Source organism: Pongo abelii, chromosome 5 (genome assembly GCF_028885655.2).
Source record: "Pongo abelii isolate AG06213 chromosome 5, NHGRI_mPonAbe1-v2.0_pri, whole genome shotgun sequence".
Lineage (NCBI taxonomy): Eukaryota > Metazoa > Chordata > Mammalia > Primates > Hominidae > Pongo > Pongo abelii.
Genome location: NC_071990.2, coordinates 82763217 through 82788792, shown reverse-complemented (window position 1 = coordinate 82788792; position 25576 = coordinate 82763217). Strand labels below are relative to the sequence as shown.

Genomic DNA, 25576 nt, shown 5'->3' with positions numbered 1-25576 from the left:
ATAGCTAATCTTCAGCAAGTAAGTGCTCTGAGAAACCTTCATGGTTTAGCCAGATATTCTGTCTTCTTGGGCATGGCCTGTGTGGTTGTACTGGGCTATGTGCTCGTTCTACACTTGGGTTTTAATGAAATGCAGTCACCATCTTGATATTCTTAATTTTATCTTTAAATTTGTGTTTTATAAGTGAAGTCTGATGGGACCATAGAGGATGTAGAAGGTCTTGGAGCCTGCTTCACACAGGGTCCTGCCTCTTGTCATGAGGCTTCTCCCAGGGACAGGTTCTCAGCTGCTTATTCCCTTGCCTCTGCCTGGAGATCACTGTCCCCATATGTCCCCACCACGGTGGGCTGGGTACAGGTTTGAGGAGAGTCAGAGGCAGGTGTGCAAACCCCATGTGCTGAGTTGGGGAGGTTGGAGAGAGTTGGGGACTTCATGCCTATGAAGATCTGTACTTGCCTAGTGAGTATCTCTGTGCCCAAAGAAGCAGGACATTAAATGGCAAAAAACAAAAACAAAAACAAAAACAAAAACACCATGACAGGTTGAGAAAAAGACTTCAGAAAAAAAGAAAAAATAGCTTTTTTTTTTCTTTTTGAATAAGAAGCCCCACATTTTCATTTTTCACTGTGCCCTGCAAGTTAGGTAGCCAATCCTGTGGGAGTTGTACCTCTAAGGAGGTGCAGGTGGTTTTTATTTATTTTTTAGCATCTTACAGGGTCTTTGATGACACTGCAGGTATACCTTTCCTAGTAAGAAAGACTTGAGCACTAGTCAGGGGTTTCATGGCCACCAGAGGCTGTGGCAGTGCCAGGTCTCCCACAGCTCTGTGAAGTGGCAGGTCATCCATCGTTAGGCTCTTCAAGGCCTGTGACCCAGCCTCTTCTTCCCTGTAGCACACTTATTATGGAATTACATTATGTGGTATACACATCATGTCTATTACTGCTTCTCGTTATAAAGGCAGGGATGATGCAAACATGTCTTTGTGGAATTTACCCAGTAAAGTTGAGCTTCTAGATAATTCCCGGTACTATAATAAAGGACTGAAAAGTTTAGCGAAATTCTTGCTGGATTGTTTCTACATATATTTTCTTCCTATTTTCTATTATTTAGTTACGTAATATTTATATAAACTATAACTTAGTGCCACATCAGAACATTGAATTGCCATTTCAGTGACTAGTCTTCAGCCTGGTCATTATGGCTGCATTGTGAGTGCCCAGCTCTTTGATGTAGGTTGGTAATCCACACCCGGAAGGAGTCTTGGGTTCCTTTTCAAGTCCATCTAGGTAAATATTTGTGTTCAATATGACGCAGGTTCTCCCTAGGGAAGTTAAGCTGGGTGGTTCAGTTTAGTTCTGTTTAGGAGGGAGTTATCATTAACTTTGGCTTGTTTCTCCTTCTAAAGAAAATAGTCACTGTGGACAGTCCCTATTGAGGCTGTGTATACTCACTGCCAAAGTGAAAAGTCTCATTGTGTTCAATGCAGGAACTTTTAATTCCACACAATGTCTCTGAAAGAAATTAAAAGCAAACTGTTCTAGTTCTCGGTTTTAGCAAATTGGTTCAAAACATATTGCATAATGCCTACCAAACAGCCCTGAGAAAGATTTCCAAATAAGGTCACAAAGCCAGTGTGGCACTTTGGTATCTGATGTTTGGTTCAAAAACCTGGGTTCTAACCCTTACCCTGTTGTTGATGAGTTGTAGAAAGAAAGAGATGACATATGAGAAAGGGACTGGCAGAGTCTGGGACAGAGTAGGTATTTAATAAAATTTGTTAAAGGGTCTTAAAATAACTTCAAAATTTTTATTTTGTAATTGACAAATAAAAATTGTGTGTATTTATGGTTAACAGCATCATGGTTTGAAACATGTATGCATTGTAGAATGACTAAATCAAACTCATTAACATATGCATTACTGCACACACTTTTTCGTGTAGTAAGAACACTTAAAATCTACTCTCGGCAATTTTAAAGTGTACTACACATTGTCATTGACTATGTGTAGTACCATATAAATTTCTTGAACTTATTCCTCCTTAACTAATTTAAATTTTTTATCCCTTGACCCTTTGACCAACATATTCCCAATCCTGCTCCTCCCTTACCCCAGCCCCTAGAAATCACCATTCTACTCTCTGCTTCTATAATTTCAACTTTTTTATGTTCCACATAAAAGTGAGATAATATGGTATTTACCTTTCCGTGCTTGGTTAAAATAACTTTTGTTTTGTGTGCTTTAAAAACCTCACTTAAATTCTTATTATCTACCAGAATGGAAGAAGCATATATGTATTTAATAATAAGATTGATGCTATATTTAAAGCATAATTTGTTTACGTGAATCTAATTGCATGCGTAACGGAGGGGTACTACACTCCCATTTTGCCATTTAGTGTACAATTTCCACAGGCAGCAACAATGGAGATTGGTATTTCCCACCGGTGAGCTCCAGTCTGCCAAGTGTGTCACAGAGCCTAGCTCTTCAGAAGCCACATGGCTGTGTAGTCTCAGTGGCTCCTAGTGGTGCTCAGCAAGAAAGCTCACACGGTGCCTCCTCACCATTCATCTCCTATTACTCAGCAGCAAGCAGAAGCTGCAAACGTAGAGAGCAAGCTGCCACCAATCACCAGGGAAATTACAAAAGTAACTTGGAAAGCAAACGTGGCTTCTTCTAGGTAAGATATTAGGAGTTCCAGGTCTTAAGGCTCTAACTTCAAAGTATCAAAATAAAGAAAGCTTCCCATAGCAAATTAATTTTAAGAAAAACACAACAAACATTCCATACGTGACGTTAGAAATCTGTTAATTTATAGTAGGTTGGAAAGTATGAAATTGCCAAGTTTCAATTGTTTCTGATCTAAAACATAGCAGGTTAATATGATTCTATCAAGTAATAGTCACATACATTTACCATAAAACAATTTGTTTTGCTAATCTTGCACATCAGCTGAATCCTAAAGCATATCTTGTTTTAGTATAATTTTAGTATTAATTATATCTTTGGACAGAAAGTGTCATTGAGTTTTGTACTATACTATGGCACCTTGTGCTTTTTTTTTTGTCCTAAACATTCAAGTCATACTAGTTTTTATTTTTATTAATTTTTTTTTTCTTGGTAGAGACGGGATTTTGCCATGTTGCCCAGTCTGGTCTTGAACTCCTGGGCTCAAGCGATCCACTCACCTCCAAGTCATACTAATGAACTGGAATGATTTATAATTTGAAATCCTCATAGAGAAACTCACTATCATACCCAGAATACTGTCCATAATTTGACCAGGACCCTTATTATCTGGACTTGGCAAATAAGGATGCTCCTAATACTGGAAAGTTCAAATCTGTAATGTTTTGAAATGTTCCCAGAGTGATGATTACCTAGCGAAGGGCTGTCTGATTTGAAGCTACACCACATAACAAAGCTATTTCCTCTTGATTCTGCTCCTAATTAAAGAGCCAGAGAAAATGACACCCATCTGAGAATCATTGTGCCATTAGCCAGAAAAAGCAGGTACCATTTTCAGAATGTTGGCCAATAAGAGCCTTTCATTGGTGCCAGAAGCTTGGGACCCAAAGCCATCTTTGTGTTTTTTGTCTTTGATGTTTCCTTTTAGAGACAGTAAAGCTTAATCTTCTCTTCTATGCATAAGTGCATGTCATCAGTTATTACAAATATTGGGCTGATGTTATCAGCAAGGTCTAAAGACAAACTGACAGATAATTTAGCTTCAATTGCTAACCCACACTAATCATCCATCCGGTTACATAAAGATGAATGACTGCAGTGTGCCATCTGGGAATATGAATGTTGTATTGTTATTTGCATTGGGAGGCTCTTCACAAAAGCTTTGTTAAGGAAATGCCAGCTCTAAAGAGAATAGGGTCCTTTTTACTCTTTTCTTTCTGCCTGATTGTCACCAAATGTTTGACCTTGGCTCTTTGTACCTTGGCTGATAAAATGAAGAAGTTTAAGAAGGCTTATGAAAGGTTGGTAAGGGCATAAAGAAAAGGCTAGATTTCTTTCCCATACCTTTATGTACTGTAGCCCCCAGCATGATTCCAAGAGGCCTAGCATTTTGAGGTCAGAAAGAGAGATTATCTAACAAGAGGAACATTCCAATCAATGTGTCTTTTACTGTGGACAAAAAAAGTATTATATATAGGCTTTCAAAAGAAGGAAATGCACATAGAGAAAATAATATCCCGTATACTAGACTCTACTATTTATACTAATAGGATACAGTTGTCTGATCTCAGGAAGTCACCAAATTTCTCTTTGCTTCAATTTCCTTATTCCTAAAATAGGGATTCAATAGTACCTACTTCATAGGTGGATGAAAAGATCAAATGAGTTAATATATGTAAAGTTCTTAGAACAGAATCAACAAACTATGGCCCATGAGCCAAATCAATCCAACAGCCTATTTTTATTTTTTTAATGATCCATGAACTAAGAATTAAAATAAAATGTTTTAAATGATTGCATTTGAAGTGGTTGTACAAGTACTTACATAATGTCTTCAATTTTGCCTTTTGGTCCATAAAGCCTAAAATGTTTATTATCTTAAAGAAAAAGTTTGCTGATCCCTGGCATAGGACAGTGCTGACACATGGTGAATACTTTTAAAGTACGTACTAGCTATTATTAATAGTATTCCTTACTATACTACATTATACCATATAAAATTATACTCTCATGCTCTCTAAATGAATTGCTGAAGTCAAGAAAAAGGGCCCAAGTATCAAGTAACACTTCATCCAGGCTTTTCTGTAGGCTCAGGACCACCTCAGTTCTCAGTCCTTCAAAAGGTACTATGGTTCAGTGAGAGTCCACTCAAGACTAGTGCCTAGATTCCAGAGGCAGGATTGCTGTCCTTATAGATTGCTTATTTATTAAACATTTGCTCAGTGGTCTCTGTGTCTTTTGTTTCTGATGGGTTCATCAGGAAACAAGAGTTCACAGCTTGACACAAGAGTATTTGGGTTTCTTCCCTAAGGATAAAAGGTGCAGGGTGCAGGCCTCCTTAGGTTCTTTTTTTATAAATTAAAATAAATTAAAATAGAGATGGGGTCTTGCTATGTTGACCAGGCTGGTCTTGAACTGCTGGCCTCACGTGATCCTCCCATCTTGGCCTTCCAAAATGCTGGGATTATAGACATAAACCACCATGCTCAGCCAACACTTGGGTTCTTTATTTGGTTAATTTAAAGGTAGAGAATGTCTCTAAAATAATTTAAGTCAATTTACATTTTAAAAGTACCATCAAGAGAGTCAAAGTCTCACTTCATCATGTTAATAATAAACTTATTAATAGACCACTTGTTAGTTAACAGACCCCTTAGAGACATCTATTTCTGATATTGTATATTCAAATTAGCAAAGCATTGGTTACTGATCAAGATACAAGGAACAGCTCTCTTAGCACCAACTTTGGAGTATGGGCTTCCTGAATAGAACACCAGTATGTCATTTAATCTGGATAACACTCAGGTTACAGTTGAGCTTAAGTAATCTACTTTAGGTCACATTGCATATGCTGAGTTGTTTCAATTATAGACATTGAAAATTACCTATTTAGAAAATATTTGTTTTATGACCTTTGTGTATAAACTTGACAGCATCTAGATTTCTGCTGATTTCTGTGTATAGTTCCTACATTAATTCAAAATGTCATGTTTTATCTTTTAAAAGCAGAAAATTAAGTAGTCTTTTGACAGATTGACTAATAATTCTGTATTTAACAATCAATAGCTTTTAAAGTGCACAGCACTAAACCTGGGACACAGAGTAAATTTTAAAGAACACATTGCACTCTCTTCTGAAGAGAATCTGTTATTATTTCAAAGTACATTTGATATTCAGATGTGTGTATGCATGTGTGTGCATTGGAGAGGTGAAGTGGAGAGTGGATTGAAGGAAGAAAGACAACAGGGAAAAAAATATGTTGGAATGTTTTAGACAAGATATATGCATGCCTCAGAGCTGAAGACACAAGATACTGAAGATAGCATAGTGTGTAGACTGTTAAGTTGTAGCCAGGTTATATGTATTTTCATTATGCTTTATCTAGATTATAAGTTCCTGGCATCAAGAACCTTGCCTTATGCTCCTTTTACCTGCATAGTCTTGAACAGTGCCTGGGTATTCAAAACTCATCAGTAAGGCTCAATAATACAAATATCCATTAACAGCACAATGGACAAATTATTTTATACAGCAGTAAAAAAGAATAAACTACTGCTATAAACAACAGGAAGAAACTGCACAGACATATTAATGAATAAAATATATCCAAATTCCATTTTTATGAGGTTCAAGAGTAGGAAAGATTATTCTATGGTAATAGAAGTCAGAAGAAGTGGTTAACTCTGGGGAAGTATTGACTCAGAAGGGATAAGAAACATCTTTCTGGGGCGTTAGAAATATTTTTATCTTGATCTGCATGGTGATTACATTAGCCTGTGTATATGTGTGTGTATGTATGTATACATGATATATATTGATATGTATACTTAAGATTTGTGCACTTTATACATTTTATATTTCAATTAAAAAGAAAAGAAAATGAAAAAAACACCATCTTTGTTGATCTAGGGTTGTGGTGGAAAAATTGCTGAGAATAATACATATAGAGAAATGATACATTTTTACTGAATCAGAGGGTGAGTTGAATAAATGTGATATTTCAAATAAAAGGAAATATTGGAAATGGATTCATTCATTTAAAAAAAATTTTTAACTTTTACTTTAGATACAGGGGTATATGTGCAGGTTTATTACCTGGGTACATTGTGTGATGCTGAGGTTTAGAGTACCGATCCATCACCCTGATGGTGAGCATAGTACCCCATAGGTAGTTTCTTAACCCACTCTCCCCATTCTACCCTTAGTAGAGTCTAGTAGTTCGGTGTCTATTTTTCCCACATTTATGTCTATGTGTGCTCATTGCTTAGCTTCCACTTATAAATGAGAACATGCAGTATTTGGTTTTCTGTTTTTGCATTAATTTGCTTAGGATTTTGGCCTTCTGCTCCATCCATGTTGCTGCAAAGGACATAATTTCATTCTTTTTAATGGTTGCTTAATTTTCCATAGTGTACAGTATTCCATGGCATATAAGAAAATATACATTTTCTTTAGCCCATCTACCATTGATGGACACCTGGGTGATTCCATGTCTTTGCTATTGTGAATAGTGCAGTGATGGACATACAAGTGTATGTATATTTTTGTAGAACTATTTGTTTCTTTTGGATGTATACCCAGTAATGGGATTGCAGGGTAGCTCTGTTTAAGTTCTTTGAAAAGTCTCCAGGTGTTTTGCACAGTGGCTGGACTAATTTACATTCCAAGGTATAAGTGTATACATTACAAGGTATAAGCGTTCTCTTATCTCAGCAGCCTGGCCAGCACCTGTTGTTGTTTTTTAATTTTTTAATAGTAGCCATTCTGACTAGTGTGAGATGGTATCTCACTGTGGTTTTGATTTGCGTTTCTCTGATGAGTGATGCTGAGCATTTTTTCATGTTTGTTGGCCACTGGTATGTATGTCTTCTTTCGAGAAGTGTCTGTTGTCCTTTATCCATTTTTAAAATGGGGTTATTTGTTGTTTGTTTGTTGAATTGTTTAAGTTCCCTGTAGATTCTGGATATTAGGCTTTTGTCAGATGCAGAGTTTATGAACATCTTCTTCCATTCTGCAGATTGTCTGTTTACTCTGTTGATAGTTTCTTTTGCTGTGCAGAAGCTGTTTAGTTTAACTAGGCCCCACTTGTCTATTTTTTGTTTTTGTTGCAATTGCTTTTGGGAACTTAGCCAAAAATTCTTTGCCAAGGCTATGTCAAGAAGACTATTTCTAGGTTGTCTTCCAGAATTTTATTTTATTTTATTTTGAGACAGAATTTCACTCTTGTCACCCAGGCTGGAGTGCAGTGGCGTGCGATCTCGGCTCACTACAACCTCCACCTCTCGGGTTCAAGTGATTCTCCTGCCTCAGCCTCCCGAGTAGCTGGAATTACAGGTAGCCTGCTACCACATCTGGCTAATTTTTTGTATTTTTAGTACAGATGGGGTTTTGCCCTGTTGGGCAGGCTGATCTTGAACTCCTGACCCCAGGTAATCCACCAACCTCGGCCTCCCAAAGTCCTGGGATTACAGGCATGAGCCACTGAGCCCAGCTGTCTTCCAGAATTTTTATAGTTTGAAGTCTTACATTTAAATCTTCAATCCATTTTGAATTAATTTTTGTATGTGGTGGAAGGTAGGAGTCCATTTTCATTTTCTGCATATGACTAGTCAGTTATTCTAGCACCATTTATTGAACAGGGAGTCCTTTCCCCATTGCTTGTTTTTGTCTGCCTTATCAAAGATCAGATGGTTTTAGGTGTGCAGCTTTATTTCTGAGTTTTCTATTCAGTTCCATTGGTTTATGTGTCTGTTTTTGTACCAGTACCATGCTGGTTTGGTTGCTGTGGCTTTATAGTATAGTTTGAAGTTGAGTAGTGTGATGCCTCTGGCTTTGTTTTTTTTTTTTTTTTTTTGTTTTGCTTAGGATTGCTTTTGTTATTTAGGCTCTTTTTTGGTTCCATATGAATTTTAGAATAGATTTTTCTAATTCTGTGAAGAATGACATTGGTAGTTTGATAAGAATAGCACTGAATCTGTAAGTTGTTTTGGGTAGTAGGGCCATTTTTATGGTATTGATTCTTCCAACCCATGAACATGGAATGTTTTTCCATTTGTGTCACCTCTGATTTCTTTCAGCAGTGTTTTGTAGTCATTTTAAAATGACATCTGGAGTGAATTAAGCATTGTTTCTTGGACTGAGGACTTTCATTGTTAAAATAGGAGAAGGTAAATGAATTATGAATAGTTTCAGCAAGTTCACAACTTGTTGTTCCATAGATAAGCAATAATGTAAACCATTGTACAACATTGTAAACAAAAGTTCATCTATAACCTTATGTGTTGTTGCTTAAGATCCTAAGTGGAAAGTGGGTTGAGTTAGGAGGCTGAGAACAAAATGTATGTTTTATTCTCAAATGGAATGCTGAATGATTTTATGTGTGCTGTTTAACAGATGTGTTTTTATAAAGATAATCCCAGGAAATATTTAGAAGTTTGTAGAGTACTGAACTGGAGGATATTTTCAAACCTGAGTGTGAGCAAGAATCAGCATGAAGGCCAAGAAACACAGTCAACTAGCTGGTTTCGTCAATTAGTTTGGTCAGGAGCAGTCTTATTAGAAATTTATCTTCCTTCTTTAGAGAATCATTGGCATTCATCTGTAGTGATTGACACTGGTTAAAATCAAAGAGTCACAAATAGTCTAAGGAGGATTAGGTTTTGTTGTTCTTTTTTTTGTTTCCGGAAATACTTACTATTTAAAATCTTTGGCTGGGAATGGTGGCTCATGCCTGTAATCCCAGCACTCTGGGAGGCCAAGGCAGGTGGATCACTCGAGGTCAGGAGTTTGAGACCAGCCTGAACAACACGGCAAAACCCCATCTCTCCTAAAAATACAAAAATTATCCAGCCATGCTGGCACACACCTGTAGTCCCAGCTACTTGGGAGGATGAGGCATAGGAGTCGCTTGAACCTGGGAGGTGGAGGTGGCAGTGATCTCCACCACAGATCGCACCACTGCACTTCAGCCTGGGCGACAGAGCAAGACTCTGTCTCGAAAAAATAAATAAAATAAAATAAAATAAAATAAAATCTTTAACATGAGGAGGGCCATAGATTGTGGGACCCAGTACAAAATAAAAGTGCAGGGCCTCTTGTTCAAAAAGTAAAAACTTCAAGATAGTAATAGCAGGGCAGTAAACTAAGTATAGAGTGCTTCTAAATGTGGGGCCCTGTGCAGTTGCATTAGTCCCATGCCCATGGAGCTGGCTGTTTCCTAACACTGCATTTGAACTGTTTGTGATCATGGCCCTGGCATGCTCTGCAACCTCATCATCTACCTCCTTCACACATGCTCCAGCTATTTCACATGGCTTGCAGTTCTTAGGATACTTCATGTTAGCTCATGTGTCCATGGCTTTATGCATATGGTTCATTTTCTTCCCAGAATTTTCTTCACTATCTAGCCTGACTGATATGTTCTATTCATTTTTGTCCATTAACTCCCCTGAGAGTTATCCTATCCTTTGTTGAGCCATCTCTGATCTTGTGAAGTCTTTATTATTACGCTTTACATATTTTATTGTATTTTTGTTTACTTGTTTCTCTTCTAAAATATGAGCTCATTGCAGTGAGAAATTGTTTTATTTATTTCATTGCCTAGCCCAGAGTGGATATTTAATAAATGTTTATTTGTAAATGGACAAAGGGGTAAAATTCTAAACATACAATATAAAGGTAAGCTATATTTAAAATAAGTACAATTTTTTAATTGAAATAGTGTGACATACTTAAATTTAAAAAAACATAAGGAGTGACTCGACTTAGTCTTTTCAATTTTTCTCATTTCTTATTCAATTAATCTTTAATATATATATACGTTTAAAAATTATTTATTTTTGAGACAGAGTCTTATTCTGTTGCTGAGGCTGGAGTGCAGTGGTGCAGTCTCTGCTCACTGTAACACCCACCTCCTGGGTTCCAGCGATTCTCATGCCTCAGCGTCCTGTAGCTGGGACTAGAGGCACATGCCACCACACCTGGATAATTTTTGTATTTTTAGTAGAGATGGGGTTTGCCATGTTGCTCAGGCTTGTCTTGAACTCCTGTCCCAGGAAATGCAAACGATCCACCCACCTCAGCCTCCCAAAGTGCTGGGATTACAGGCATGAGCCACCACCCTTGACCAATCTTTAATAATTTTTATATTCAAATTGGTAAAATAATTTGACCTCGTTCTTACACTCTGGTTTACTCTATTTTTACTTTCACATTTTTGTCTTTTAGTGCTAGGATTAATAAGTCCACTTCACATAAATAAGATGACAAGGGAGTTATTAGGAGTGATGTTTTGGAATAAACTTTTCTCGGAGATTATTATGTCCTGAATGAATAAATGAACCAATAACTGAATGCTAACAGTAGCTGGACTAGCAATAATTGCTTTCTTTACGTTTTTATTTATAGTTTTTTATTGTTATTTCCATACACCATGGCCAAATTCTTTCTTGTTCCTTTGCAATAATTTCCACCAACTGCTGGAAAGTTAACAGGTATGAACTGAAATATAAACTGCAGTTTCTCTAGAGTTTTGTGCTGCCTTTTCACTCAGTGAGACATTACTTTCCAGTCCCAAGGGTCAAGACCATGAATCATTTTATTATTTTATTTCCTCTTTTTTCTTTTTCAGGAAAAGTAATTCATCTGAGGAGGCTGACACCCTCTGGGCACTATAAAAAGCTCTGTTTAATAGCAAGCAAAATGAAGAAGGGAGGAGACACCCTTAGCTGAGTAAAGGGTAGACTGAGGATATTTCTGGCCCTGACTATAGTCTGTAAGAAAACAGAAAAACAGAAACAAGTGGAAATATAATGAGGAGTAAGCCTCATCCAGACAGTGGTAACCTGGAGTAAGGATAGTCACACAGAGAGCTGTAGTCCTCAAAGCAAGACTGTTCCAAATCATGTTTATTGAGCTTTCACAATTTCAGAAGACCTGGTCTCAGAGCTGCTGGAGCATAAATCCTAAGAAAACAAATGAACAGAGTGATCACTGCATGATGTTTTCTCACATTTATTTCATCCTTTATTCCAGGGTGGGAAAGGTGTACTGATTATGATTATGGTAGGTAGGAAAACACTTTAAACTTAAGTTTTGTGAGAGAATTGAGGTAATCATTGGGGGAAAAAGAGGCATGGGAGAGAATTATGCCAAGCATATTGGATGGGATGGAAAAAATAAGAGTTTGAGGAAAGCGAGGGTTATTTTATTAAAGAAGTGAACATATATTTTTTCTTATATTATTTGTTTTGTGATCAATTCAAAAACTTTTGCTTTTCACATGTGAACCTTTTTTAAAACTTTTATTTTAGGTTCAGGCATACATATGCAGGTTTGTTATATAGGTAAATTGGATGTCATGGGGGTTTGGTGTACAGATTATTTTGTCATCCAGGTAGTAAGTGTAGTACCTGAGAGGTAGTTTTTTGATCTTCTCCCTCCTCCCCACCTCCACCCTCAAGTATGCCCTGGTGTCTGTTGTTTCCTTCTTTGTGTCCATGTGTGCTCAATATTTAGCTCCCACTTATAAGTGAGAACATGCAGTATTTGATTTTCTCTTCCTGTGTTAGTTTCCTTAAGATAATATGTGAGCTGATATTTGAGAAGGAAAATTAAAGAATGGAATGGAGGGAAATAATATCAGTAGGAAAGCCTGAAAACAAACTGGGACAACTAATTTTATTCATTCATTCACTCATTCCTTCACCCATGTAATTGTCTAATGCTTGCCAGGCAAAATAACAGATCCCACTAACTTTGTTTTGTTCCTTTTTTTTAATAGAATGGCAAAAAGCTGGAGGTAATTTTTTTTTTTTTTGGAGATGGAGTCTCACTCTCCCGAGTAGCTGGGATTACAGGCATGTGCCACCATGCCCAGCTAATTTTTTTTTTTTTTTTTTTTTTAGTAGAGACAGGGTTTCACCATGTTGTCCAGGTTGGTCTCAAACTCCTGACCTTAGGTGATTCACCTGCCTTGACCTCCCAAAGTGCTGAGATTATGAGCATAAGCTACCGTGCCTGGCCAAATGGAGCTATTCTTTTTTTTATTATTATTATTAATCTGGTGAGATAGGCAATTTATATTTATTGTAACCATTTATTATATACTATGCCATTTCTTTGCTTTTTCTTTTTTTGTTTTGATTTTTTAAAATTAATTAATTTATTATTATTATACTTTTAACCTCAGCTCTGCAACTGTCTGTTTATTGCCATTTCTCAACCAATTTACATCCCTCCTTTTCAGTCAACTCCACTAGGATCTATAGGCTCACAATATAAAATCAAAACTATACATATAATTAAATCATACAAATATACTATGTACTTTGTTATATTTTTATAATAAATACATACATAATTGACCAATATATAATGTATATATTTGAATTGTGGAATAAAAAGGAAAGTAAAATATCTGATTATTTTTGTGATGATTTTCTATGTCATATATTTATCTGGATGATTAATTTCCCATTGAACTTAAGAAAATCTATTTTAAAAGTATAAAAAATTACTATTTACACCTGAAAGTAACATAGCTATTACTGGTATAATGATAGTGATAGTAATAGCTAGCATATATTGTGTGCTTCATGCCAGGTGCTATTCCAGATACTTTAAATATACTACTTTACTTAATCCACACAACTTTTTGAAGAAAGTACTGTTATTATTTCTATTTCCTAGATGAGGAAACTGAGGCTCACAGTGTTTAAATCACTTTCCAGGGTGATGTGGAGAGAGAGGAGCTTGTGTTTAAGTGCAGTCTGGCTGGCAGGAGAACCAAGCTCTAAACTCCCAAACGCTACTGCATGTGCAGTGTTTATGGTTTAGCAATAGCACTTAATAGATATGTAATGTTGCCAGAGTGGTGTGATGCTACTTCGTATCAATTCATCAGGAATACTTCATGGTGCATAGATGCATCTTGTGCATCAGCACACAGAAAACTGGAAAAACACAAATATTTTACACTGTTCTTGATCTTTCAACTGTAGTAATTTAGGAATTTTACCATTTCCTTCTTTGGCCTGTGGGCCATTGTTATTTCTCCTACTTACAATTCAAATTCCCACGAGAATAGAATTAGGAGGTTTTCCTTTTCCCTGATAGAGAGCCAGACAGCTGACAGGAAATGCTAGAAGGAAACCTAAGAATTTGAAGAAATAATTTCCAAAGTTACCTACCATTCCTTTCATTTAAGTTACTTTTTCCCTCTTAACAACTTCTCTCCCTTTCTATTTCTTCTTCCCTTCCCTCACCTTAAGAGGCATAATGGGAAATATCTCTTCTTTCTATTTTTTCTTCCTTTTTTTTTTGAGATGGAGTTTTGCTCTTGTTGCCCAGGCTGAAGCGCAATGGCGCAATCTCGGCTCACTGCAACCTCCACTTCCCGAGTTCAAGGGATTCTCCTGCCTCAGCCTGAGTAGTTGGGATTACAGGCACGCGCCACCACGCCCGGCTAATTTTGTATTTTTAGTATAGATGAGGTTTCTCCATGTTGGTCAGGCTTGTCTCAAACTCCCAACCTCAGGTGATCTGCCCTCCTCGGCCTCCCAAACTGCTGGGATTACAGGTGTGAGCCACTGTGCCCAGCCTCTATTTCTTTTTTTTTCTTTTATTATACTTTAAGTTCTAGGGTACATGTGTACAACGTGCAGGTTTGTTACATATGTATACATATGTCATGTTGGTGTGCTGCATCCATCAACTTGTCATTTACATTAGGTATATCTCCTAATGCTATCCCTCCCCCCTCGCCCCACCCCCTGACAGGCCCCGGTGTGTGATGTTCCCCACCCTGTCCAGCCTCTATTTCTTTAATCTTCCTCAGACTCATCTCCATAGGTTATCTGGAATATCTTTTTAAAAATGTTATTCTGGAAGAAACAATCACTGGGTTGTGTAAATATTGTGGCAATATTTCTTTTCTTTCAAACTTCAGATGAGTTTGGGAGTCAGCAAACAAGCCATAGGATGTGTGTAGCTTTAGCCGTGCCAAGGGCAGTGGACTGGAGCTGGTCACTACGAGGAGGCCCAGGACTACATCCTCTCTTACAGGCACCATTGACCGTGGAGCAGACAGCGCAGGTGGTGCTAGACAGGAGTAGGCTGCTTTTATTGTGTGAACACTCACCTCCCAACACTCACCTCCCACAGGGCTCAGTCGTCGGGGCAAACCATGCTTCTTATTGACTGCTGAAAGGATTAGTCTGACTTTTTTTCTCCTTTATTTTTCTGCTGTGAGTTCCCTCTGATATTTCTATTTGCGCAGCAGTGCCATCTACCTCCGTACCCTAACCCATCTCCCCATCTGCTAATTACTCTGCACGCTGGCACTCTGTCCTGAAGGTGGGAAGTAGTTTGACAGTCTTTGATAACACATCTCTTGTAAGTGACAGGCCAATGAAGAACAGCCATGCCAGGTTGGTGACTCATTCAGATATGGCTGCACAAATATGAGTTCCATGCTTGGACAGAAGCCACATGGGCAGCTTGAGGGTCCTCTGAATTCAGATTTAAAGCAATGGACTCAGATGTTAATTCTTTTGGGGATATTGGACTGTATGCCAGAAGATTTCTAAGTTATTAAGTATTATTTCTGATGTTGTCAAAGCATCACGTGTTAACTTTCCCAGTGAATGAAATTTATTTCCAGAGTGGTATACAAACAGCAATGGTTTCTGCCACTTTTGCCTGAAGCTACTTTAGTTGTTTATTCATAAATTTTATAGAGACTTAGCCATAGGTTATATGACTTCTGGTAGAGCTGAAAATCCACCTTCTGTGTGTATGTGTGCATGTGTGTAATGAATCCTTCGGAAGCCAGTATGAGTTTTCAGTGCCTTGGGCCCAGACCACAGATTCTGTCTGAGTGCGCTCATTTCCAACGGGTGTGCAAGGAGTCATTGCTGTGGAATGATCTTATTTATGATGTGGATGGGAAATGGAAATTCCAATTCTGTTTTTGCTTCAGAATATTTCTGCTTTTTTTTGGTTACCATTTAAATACTGAAATATTTAAATGCAAAACACGACCAGATTTTTTCCTCAATGTACCTTATTTCATGCTTAACCATTTTATTACCAAATTACCTTTACTCAGTAATAAGATATTCCTGGATAAGGATGCTACATAATGAACTTGGATCAGATTTTATTACCTGATGATCTTTTTATCTTGGCCAGGTCAGTAGCTTGAAATCTAGTCTTAATAAAATTTTGCTTATTTGACTTATTTATAATTGGTTTTTAAAAATAAATTTTAAGGAGTGGATTTTGATTCTTGCCAGTGAAATCTTATACTAATTTATTTTTTCCTGAAGGATTCTGAATGTGTTTAAAAAGCTATATTTAGGAAGGGCTTCACGCAACATCTGAGTAGTTGTGCAGCAGCTGGGTAACTGCACATAAGGAACTTGACTCAAAGCTCAGAATGCTAATTGAGAAAGAGCCTGTGTTTAGTTCCAAAGTCAAGGGGAAAGCAATGTGGGAGGTAATTATCCAATTTAGGATATTGCTTGTTTAAAAGAGTTACTGTGTTAATAAAAATATAATGAGGTCTAGTTCCCTGGGGCTGCTGTTTATTTTTGCATCTCTCCCCAGGAGATATCTCCAGGTGCAAGATGGCTCAGTGAGACCATGTCCTACTCTTGGCTCTGACTCAATTAGAAGGTGGGCGTCTACTTCCTGAGAAACACTAAACCCAATACTGACATGACACTGGGAAAGTAAATAATGTACAAGAACGGCAAGATAATCCTCTTGCTATTCTTGGCATTGGTGAGGGTCTTATGTCAAATTCCAGTTTTATCATTATATTTTAATTTCAAGAGAGATTAGTGATAGGGAAGAATAAGAGGATGAAAATAAAGATTTAAAAAAAGGATTTAGGGAGGAGGGTTAAAGAACACAGTCATTGGTTTGGAGAAAATCATGTACATTTATAACATGCAACTTAAAGTGAAAATGTACTATGAATCTCAGGGGAATACCTCTGAAACAGGACAGTTAGAAATTTACCTGGGAAATAATCTAGGCCTCCTGTTTTACTGCAAACTTGAATAAATAAGATAGCTTTGGAAGTAAATGGCATTTTCAATATAGGAAATAATGGATAAGGAAATTGTTTTTGGTCCATCTCAAAAATTCCCTTCTCTTCTAGCATGATTTGCACATCAAGTGGAAGGGCTTTTGCCCTCTGGTCTGTTCTGGTTTTCAGTAACATAACATTAAGATACTTTCTTTCGTGTTTCTTCTACATGTTTACTCCTTCTGGCTCCCACAACAGTCCTTTGCTCCCCAAAATCCCTAACCTTCTACCGACTGGTCCCCCCATCCCTTTACTACCCTGCATCCCCTTGTTGGCTTCTCTCCTTTCCTTAACAACCTTGATTCCGAGGCCAATCGTCATGTTGTTCCTTTATGTACACACTGGGCTACGCTTCGCCTCTCTCGTTTTGTAGAAGTCTCTTAGAAAGCCTAGAGCCCTGGTTCAGTCCGAGAGTCAGCCTGCTCGGTGCCTGCTCTGTGCAGCCGGGCTTGGCTAGAGAAAACACTCAACTCAACCCCTTTAAATTCATCACCACACACATTAAACAGAACTTGGCAGCCGCTGGACAGCCATTCTATACTTTCCTAGCTATTCACTCTCCCACTCTCTTGGTCATGTATTTTACATCTTCTCCTCTCTTTGCTCCAAACTCCAACACCACCTCTTCCATCTTGACTCTCAGCTGAGGACCCCAATTCCTGCTTCATGAGTATATGGAAGTAAATAGAAGAGAACTTGCACAGATGACTACTGCCCTACCTATCTGCTTGGCAGCATCCACCTCGTCTGCCTTTGGTCTGCACCGTAGGAGCTCTGTGTCAATCCTTGTACTCTTGCATAGATCTCATCTCATCTTGCTTCCTCAAGGACATAGTTCCCGCAATTCCCCTTTCTTTCTTCTAAGTTGTCATTTTTTCCTGCTCTTCTCAATTGCCACCATCAGCATATATGTATGTGCTTTTTCTTTCAGTTTCAGAAAGCTTTCTTTCAATCCTCCTTCCCCTGCCAGCTGCCATATCATTTCATTGCTCCCCTTGTGTTAAAACAACCCTAAAAATATTTCTATGCTCACTGTCTGCAAATCCTCTTTCCTCATTCCCTCTTAAGTCCACTTCAGTCAGGCTTATGCTCCAAATACTTCACCAGGATGGCTCTTGTCAAAGCCACCAGTGACCTCCTTGTTGGTAAATGTACCGAATAATTCTCAATCCTCGTCTTACTTATCCTACCCATGAATCTAATAAAGTGGAAGCACTCCCTCCTTGACATCCTTGCTTCACTTCCAGGATACCCCAATTTCTTGGGTTTCTTCCTATCTCATCAGTTACTCCTTTTTTGTCTCCTTTGCTGCTTGTTCTGCTCTCCATTTCTCCATTTCTCTCTACTCCTCAGGTACAGTGGGTTCTGTTTATAGATCTCTTTTCTTTATCTATATTTATTTTCTTGTCGACCTCACCCAGTTTCATGATTTTGAATATCATCTGTGTGCTGATGTACTGTAATGAACATCTTCAGCCCATACCCTCTCCTGACCTTCAGATTTTTGTATGCAACTACATACCTCACTTATCTATTTGGATATTTAATAGAAATCTCAAATTTAATATGCCCCAAATAGAGAGTCCCTGATCTTTCCTCCCAAATCTGTTTTACCTTCAACCTTTCCTATCTCGGTCAATGGCAACTCCATTTTTCCATTTGCTTACATACAAAACCTTGGAGTCAGCCTTGACTATTTATTTCCCCTCATAACCTATGTCCAATCTATCAAGAAATTTTATTCTCTCTACCTTGAAAATATATCCATAATCTAACTACTCCTCGTCCCTAACACTGCAATACTGGCCTGTGCTATCATTTCTAGTTAGTCTCCTGGTTTCTACATTTGGTTTTCAACCTAGTATCTTTAAAAAAATGAAAGTTAGATGATGTAACTTCTCTTTTCTGACTCTATAATAGCTCCCATTTTTCCCAATTAAAAAACAAAGTCCTTATAATGTCCTATGGAGCCTACATTAATTTCCTAGAGCTGTTGTAACAAAGTACCACAAACTGGATGGCTTGTAACAACGGAAATATTCTTTTACAGTTCCGGAGGCCAGAAGTACAATACCAAGGTGTTGGCATGCTCCCTCTGAAAGTTCTAGGGGAGAATCCTTCCTTGCCTCTTTCAGCTTCTTGTGACTCCTGGTGTTCCTTGGCCTGTGGCAGTGAAACTGATCTCTACTTCCCACTTTACACAGCCCTCTCTTTTCTCTTATAAGGACACTTGTTACTGTATTTAAGCCCCCGGATAATCCAGGATCATCTCATTTTGAGATGATTAAATTATTTGCATTTGTAAAAACTCCTTTTCCAAATAAGGTCACATTTACAGGTTCCAGGAGTTAGGATGTGGGCATATCTTTTGGGGGTCTTGCATTTATCCCACTCTAGATCCCCACCTTCTATGAACCCGTGTTACCTCTTGGACCACTCCTCTTCTTGATCACCTTTTTGAAACTACACTGGCTTCGCTGATTATCTCAAACATGCCAGGTGCTCATAGATTAGGGCCTTTTGCACTGGCTGTTTCCTCTGCCTGGTACACTCTTCCTCCAGATATTGATAGGGCTCACTCCCTCGTTCATCTTTCTCATGAGGTCACCCCTGGATACTCTATTTAAAACTGTAATGCTCACCTTCCTTCTTACCTTGCTTTTATTTTTTTTTCTCCCATTTTAGTTGGATAGGACAATCCTTCTGCTTCGTGTGGTGTTTCCTGGGGTGCTAGGATGGCTTGAGGGTCCAGATGGCCTCAGACATGTGGCTGGCAGTTGATTCTGGCTGCCATATGGGAGCTAAGTTGAAGCTGTTGGCCAAGGGCCTGGGTTCTTCTCCATGTGAGCTTCTCCATGTAGCTGTTTGGGCTTCTTCACTGATTAGTGGCTGGGTTCCAGGGAAGAATATTCTAAGAGGAAGGAAGTAGAAGCTGCCAATCTTCTTAAGGTCTGGACTTAGAAGTACACAGAATATTATTTTCACTGTATTCTTTTGGTCAAAGTAGTTGCAAGGCCAGTCTAGATTCAAGGGGAGAAAAAATAAACTCTACCTCTCAGCTGAGGGAATGGCATGTTGTGCACGAAAGACAGAAACTGATGTATAATTTTTAGAACTATCTACCAATAGGAACTTCCTGGGTCCCTGATATTATGCCATTGTGGCTGCCCACAAAATGGACATCTTTATCTTTGTGTTCATTCTTTTTCTTTTCTTTTCTTTCTTTCTTTTTTCTTTTTTTTTTTTTTTGAGACGGAGTCTCGCTCTGTCGCCCAGGCTGGAGTGCAGTAGCAAGATCTCGGCTCACTGCAAGCTCCGCCTCCCGGGTTCAGGCCATTCTTGTGCCTCAGCCTCCCGAGTAGCTGGGACTATAGGCGCCCGCCACTACGCCCGGCTAATTTTTTGTATTTTTAGTAGAGACGGGGTTTCACCATGTTAGCCAGATGGTCTTGATCTCCTGACCTCGTGATCCACCCGCCTCGGCCTCCCAAAGTGCTGGGATTACAGGCGTGTTTATTCTTTTTATCCTGCCATCATGTTATTGACAGATCGCCCTGATCTTTAAAAAAGCAAATAAATAAGCAATATTTTTTAGATTTTAAAATTTGAAACACATAGATAAATCAGTTTATTAGCCATCCTCACTGTTCCATGCATGAAACTCATGAAAATTATTCTGTGTGTGTGGAGGAAGATAAATCAATTTATTTTATTTTATTATTTATTTATTTATTTTGTTTTTTTGAGATGCAGCTTAGCTCTCTCACCTAGGCTGGAGTGCAGTGGCTCAATCTTGGCTCACTGAAAACTCCTACTGCCATGTTCAAGCAATTCTCCTACCTCAGCCTCCCAAGTAGCTGGGATTACAGGCACCTGTCACCACCATGCCCAGCTAATTTTTGTATTTTCAGTAGAGACCAAACCATGTTGGCCAGACTGGTCTCAAACTCCTGACCTCAAGTGATCCACCCGCCTCGGCCTCCCAAAGTGCTGGGATTATATAGGTGTGAGCCACCATGCCTGGCCTGAGAAATTAATTGTTAAGCCTTAAAATTAGTGCAAGTTTTATATAGTTTGCCTTAGTTTCACATTCGAAGAAATTACTCCTTGACATTATTACTGCTACTTGACAGGGTCCTGATCTATAATCACATAGAAGAGGCAATCATTATTATAAATAATATTTTGAAGGTCTCAAACCATTCTAGTGACAGTGGATTTTAGAAAATCTCAATATAGTTCGGTAAGATTTTTCTGCTCTTCTAGTAAAAATCAGTAATTAAATAAGAGGATATCTAATGGAAGCTAAAGCTCATTGCTTTTTGAAAGGGTTTATGCCACCTCCATTGTGAAACTACATTTCCTTAAATTGAAAATAAGGGATGTATGTCTTTTGTTTATATCAACTTTTCTGTTTCAGTCTGCTGTTACTGCCAAACAAAATATTACAGACTGTGTGGTTTAAACAAAAAACAATTTATTTCCCATAGTTCTGGAAGCTAGATGTCTAAGATCAGAGTGCCAGCGTGGTTGAATTCTGATGAGGGCCTACTTCCTCACTTGCAGACAGCTGCCTTCTCTCTGTGTCCTCACATGGCAAAGAAAGGGAGGAGGAGAAAGAGACACAGAAAGAGAAACGGAGAGAGTGCGCACGAGAGAGCAAGCGCTTGCTTTCTGGTATCTCTTTTTTAAGGGACACTAATCTCATCATGAAGACCTCACTCTCATGACCTCATCTAAACCTGATTACCTCCCAAAGGCCCCATCTCCGAATATAATCACACTGGGGCTTAGGGCTTCAAATGTGAATGTGAGCTCATAGCACTGACTTATTTTTTTCATCTCTCCATATAGACTACTGGTAGCAGATGAGAATAAAACAGATAAATGAAGCAAAGAATACATTTCAACATAAGTTCTGTAAAATTCATTCACCAGTCATAAAATTTTATTTATTACAAATATTTTCGTAAGCTTATTCTCTTCAATACAGGAAATTATTGTTCAGCCAGGGATATGTAAAATTGGCATAGTAGAAAGACTAATGGATTTTCAAAGGTGTCCACATCCTAACCTCTGGAATTTGTGAACATGTTTTCTTACAGAGCACAAGGCACTTGGCAGATGTGATTAAGGCTACAGAATTTGAGTGGGGAAATTATACAGGTAGGCTCAATCTAATCACATGAGACCTTAAAAGTGGAGGAGATTGAGAAGGTCAGAGAGATTCAATATTAGAGGGGCTCAACCCACCAGTGTTGGCTTTGAAGATGCATTAATGGGACCTCTAGAAGCTGGGAATAGCCCTCAGCTGACAGCCAGCAAAGAAACAACTACCTCAGCCTATAACCTGTAACCAAAAGGAACTGAAAATTCTGCCAACAACCCTAATGAGTAGGAAATGGATTCTCCCCTAGAGCCTCCAGAAAGGCATATGGCCTGCCAACACCATGATTTTAGTTCAGTAAAACCCATACCGGACTTCTGGTCCACAGAACTCTAAGACAATACAATTGTATTGTTTTAAGCCACTAAATTTGCTATAATTTTTTATGGCAGCAAAAACCAAAACAAAACACAAAAACACACAAAAAGAACCTAACACCATTTGTTATGAATTAAAGTCCTCAGTTTCCAAATTCTAAAAAGTTACCCAAACATGGCAGATTCTTCTAATCAACGAGAATAGTTGACACTTATTTTAAAAACTATTCTGGGACCATCGGAGACATTTTTGGAATCACTGTAGTACTATGTTCTTTGAAAGCAATTACATATGATCCCTCACTTATGATGGTTCAACCTATGATTTTTCAACTTTATGATGGTGCAAAAGTGATATGTATTCAGTAGAAACTGTCCTTTGAGCACATATCCAACCATTCTGTTTTTCACTTTTACTATAGTATTCAGTAAGTTATGTGAAATATCCAATACTTTATTATAAAATAGGCTTTGTGTTAGATTATTTTGCCCAACTGTAGGCTGGGCAAATGTAAGTGTTCTGAGCACATTTAAGTAGGCTAGGCTAAAGTAAGGTGTTCGATAGGTTGTGTGTAACAAATGCATTTCAACTCACAATATTTTCAATTTATGATGGGTTTATTAGGAAGTAATCTCATCATAAATCGAGGAGCATCCATATATCATTTTGAACTATGCCTTTTGATGTATTTCTAGGTGAGCTGGGAAACACTATGTCAGATTAACAGCTGGATTGGGAGAGCAGATAGGTCATGCTCAACAACAAGGAATGAAAGTTAGTGGAGGCATTCTGGAAAATTCAGAAGTTGTATAGAGTCTGAAGTCCTTAGTTCTTCTACTAAAATATTCCTTATTAAAGAAAACTGTGCTTGATTTCAGAGCACGACTCTAAATCCACGGTATAGTTGGATTCACATTCATCATGTAGCCCCCTCCTCTTTTTTCTTAACCTTCTAACTTTCAAGATGAAGACATTGAATTCAAAGTCAAAGGTGACCCAGGTATTATAGTGTTGTTTTAATTACCTGGGAGCAAAGGTAAGCCACCTTGAGTGGACTTGTTTTAACACACTGAGGAGCTATTGGTAGGTTTTGCCAGATTAAAAACAAGGAAAAATTGGCATCAAACATAAAAATATTCAAACAAGAAAAAAATTTGCCAAATAATATTTTAGGCTACTTCCCTAAGAAGCACTTTGGCTTTTGGTAATTGGATGAGGAATAAAACTAGAATAACGAGAGAGATTATTTCATATCAGGAAAATTATTAGAAATACAGAGAAAATTAAATGATCTACTAAGCAGTCATGTGACTTAGTAGGCTATGCTAAACTATGATGTTTGATAGTTTAGATGTAATAAATTTGTTTTCAACTTATAATATTTAGGCTTACAATATTTCAACTTATAATATTAATATAGTGAATTAATTTTCCATCAGAAATTTTGAATCTGGGCAATGCAAGTTATTACCTTTGTGACCCTGGACACATTGCGCCTTGAACTTCATTTTCCTTATCCATAAAATGGGAATAATAACAATACTTGCCCTATTTATCAACTATGGCTCAAGGGGGAGATACTATGTGTGAAAATAGTATTTTAGCAAACATAAAATATTGGGTATACCAATACATTATCATTAACACAAAATACTTTTTATTACTTGTTTAATTTACTGAGAGAAATTATTGCACCTCTTCAAAAAAAAAAGTATATTGTTTGTAAATGTTTGGTACTTGTTGCTTTTTTTGTGATAGAAGGAAGTGTTTCGATTAGCCAAGTGTAGGGGTGCACACCTCAGTCTCAGCTACTTGGGAAGCTGAGGTGGGAGGATCACTTGAGCCTAGGAGGTGGAGGTTGCAGTGAGCCGACTGCACCACTGCACTCAAGCCTGGGTGACAGAGTGAGATCCCACCTGAAAAAAAGAAAGAAAGAAGGGTTTGAAAGAATATATTTTCTCAATTACAAAGCGGTCTAGTAAAGAAATACAAATTTTATCTATTAAAATGTACAGTGTTCTCTGAGGACTGAAAGTGTTTTTATGAAAATGCAAGTTAGTTATGTCCAATTTGTTTATTCATTAGTAAATCTATGGAAGAATAGTATAAATATAGAAAGCACTCTAATTACAAGTGTGCTACTTGATGGTTTCACCTATAAAATGATCACCCCCAGTAAGCAACACCCACATCAAAAACCAGAATATTACCAGCACTCAGAAACCCTCTTCTTTGCCTGCCTCCTCATTCCCAAGGGTAACCACTTCTAACAGATTATACTAGTTTTGCCAATTTTATACTTTATATTACTGGAATCATAGTATATATTTTGCATCTGGCTTGTTTCACTTGACATTGCTTGTGAGACTCATCCATATTTTTATATATAGTTATAGGGTGATTATTCTCATTGCTATATGGTATTTTGTTGTGTGAATATATCATTTTGCTTATTCGTTCTATTGTTGATAGGCATTTGGGTAGTTTCCAACTTGCAGCTATTATCAATGTTCTATGAATATTCTAGTACTGTCTCTGGTTAGCACATGCACACGTGTTGATCATACGGTACACATATGTTCAGCTTAGCAGATACTGCCAGTTTTCCACCCAATTAACATTTCTACCAACAGTGTATGTGAGTTCCTATGACTCTATCTTTTCACCAACACTGTTTTCCTTCTATGCTATTTTAGTCATCTTGTTTGTCTAGTCATATCTCATTGTAGTTTTATTTTGTATTTCCCTGGTGATCAATGAGATTAAGCACTTTCACATTCATTAATTGCCCATTTGGATATTATGTTTTGTGCAAGATCTGTTCAGGTTTTTACCCATTCTATTGGAATGTCCTTTTCCTTAAAGATTTGTAGAAATACTTTATGAAATTCTAGACTGGGCATGGTGGCTCATGCCTATAATCCTAGCACTTTGGGAGGCTGAGGTGAGTGGGCCATTTGAGGCCAGGAGTTTGAGATCAGCCTGGCCAACATGGTGAAATCCGACTCTACTGAAAATACAAAAATTAGCCAGGTGTGGTGGGATGCACCTGTAATCCAAGCTACTTGGGAGGCTGCAGCAGGAGAATCACTTGGACCTAGGAGGTGGAGGTTGCAGTGAGTGGAGATCAAGCCACTGCACTCCAGCCTGGGTGACAGAGCAAGATTCCATCTCAAAAAAAATAAATTCTAATATTTTCTTCTACTTGCAGTTTTTGTTCCCTCTAGTATTATGCTTTTTGATGAACACAAATTCTTATTTTAATATATTAACATTTATTAATTTCTTATAGTTGTTTTTTTCCT

The 25576-nt window shown here is 37.9% G+C and overlaps 1 long non-coding RNA gene across 1 annotated transcript in view; it reads left to right on the top strand.

Moving 5' to 3' along the window:
* The first annotated feature begins 16295 nt into the window (after nucleotides 1-16295).
* Nucleotides 16296-25576, top strand: part of LOC112133884 (uncharacterized) — a 229832-nt gene continuing 220551 nt past the window's right edge. Inside the window, exon 1 of the long non-coding RNA XR_002915486.3 lies at nucleotides 16296-16368. This is a non-coding gene — a long non-coding RNA (uncharacterized LOC112133884). The remainder of the gene's footprint in view (nucleotides 16369-25576) is intronic.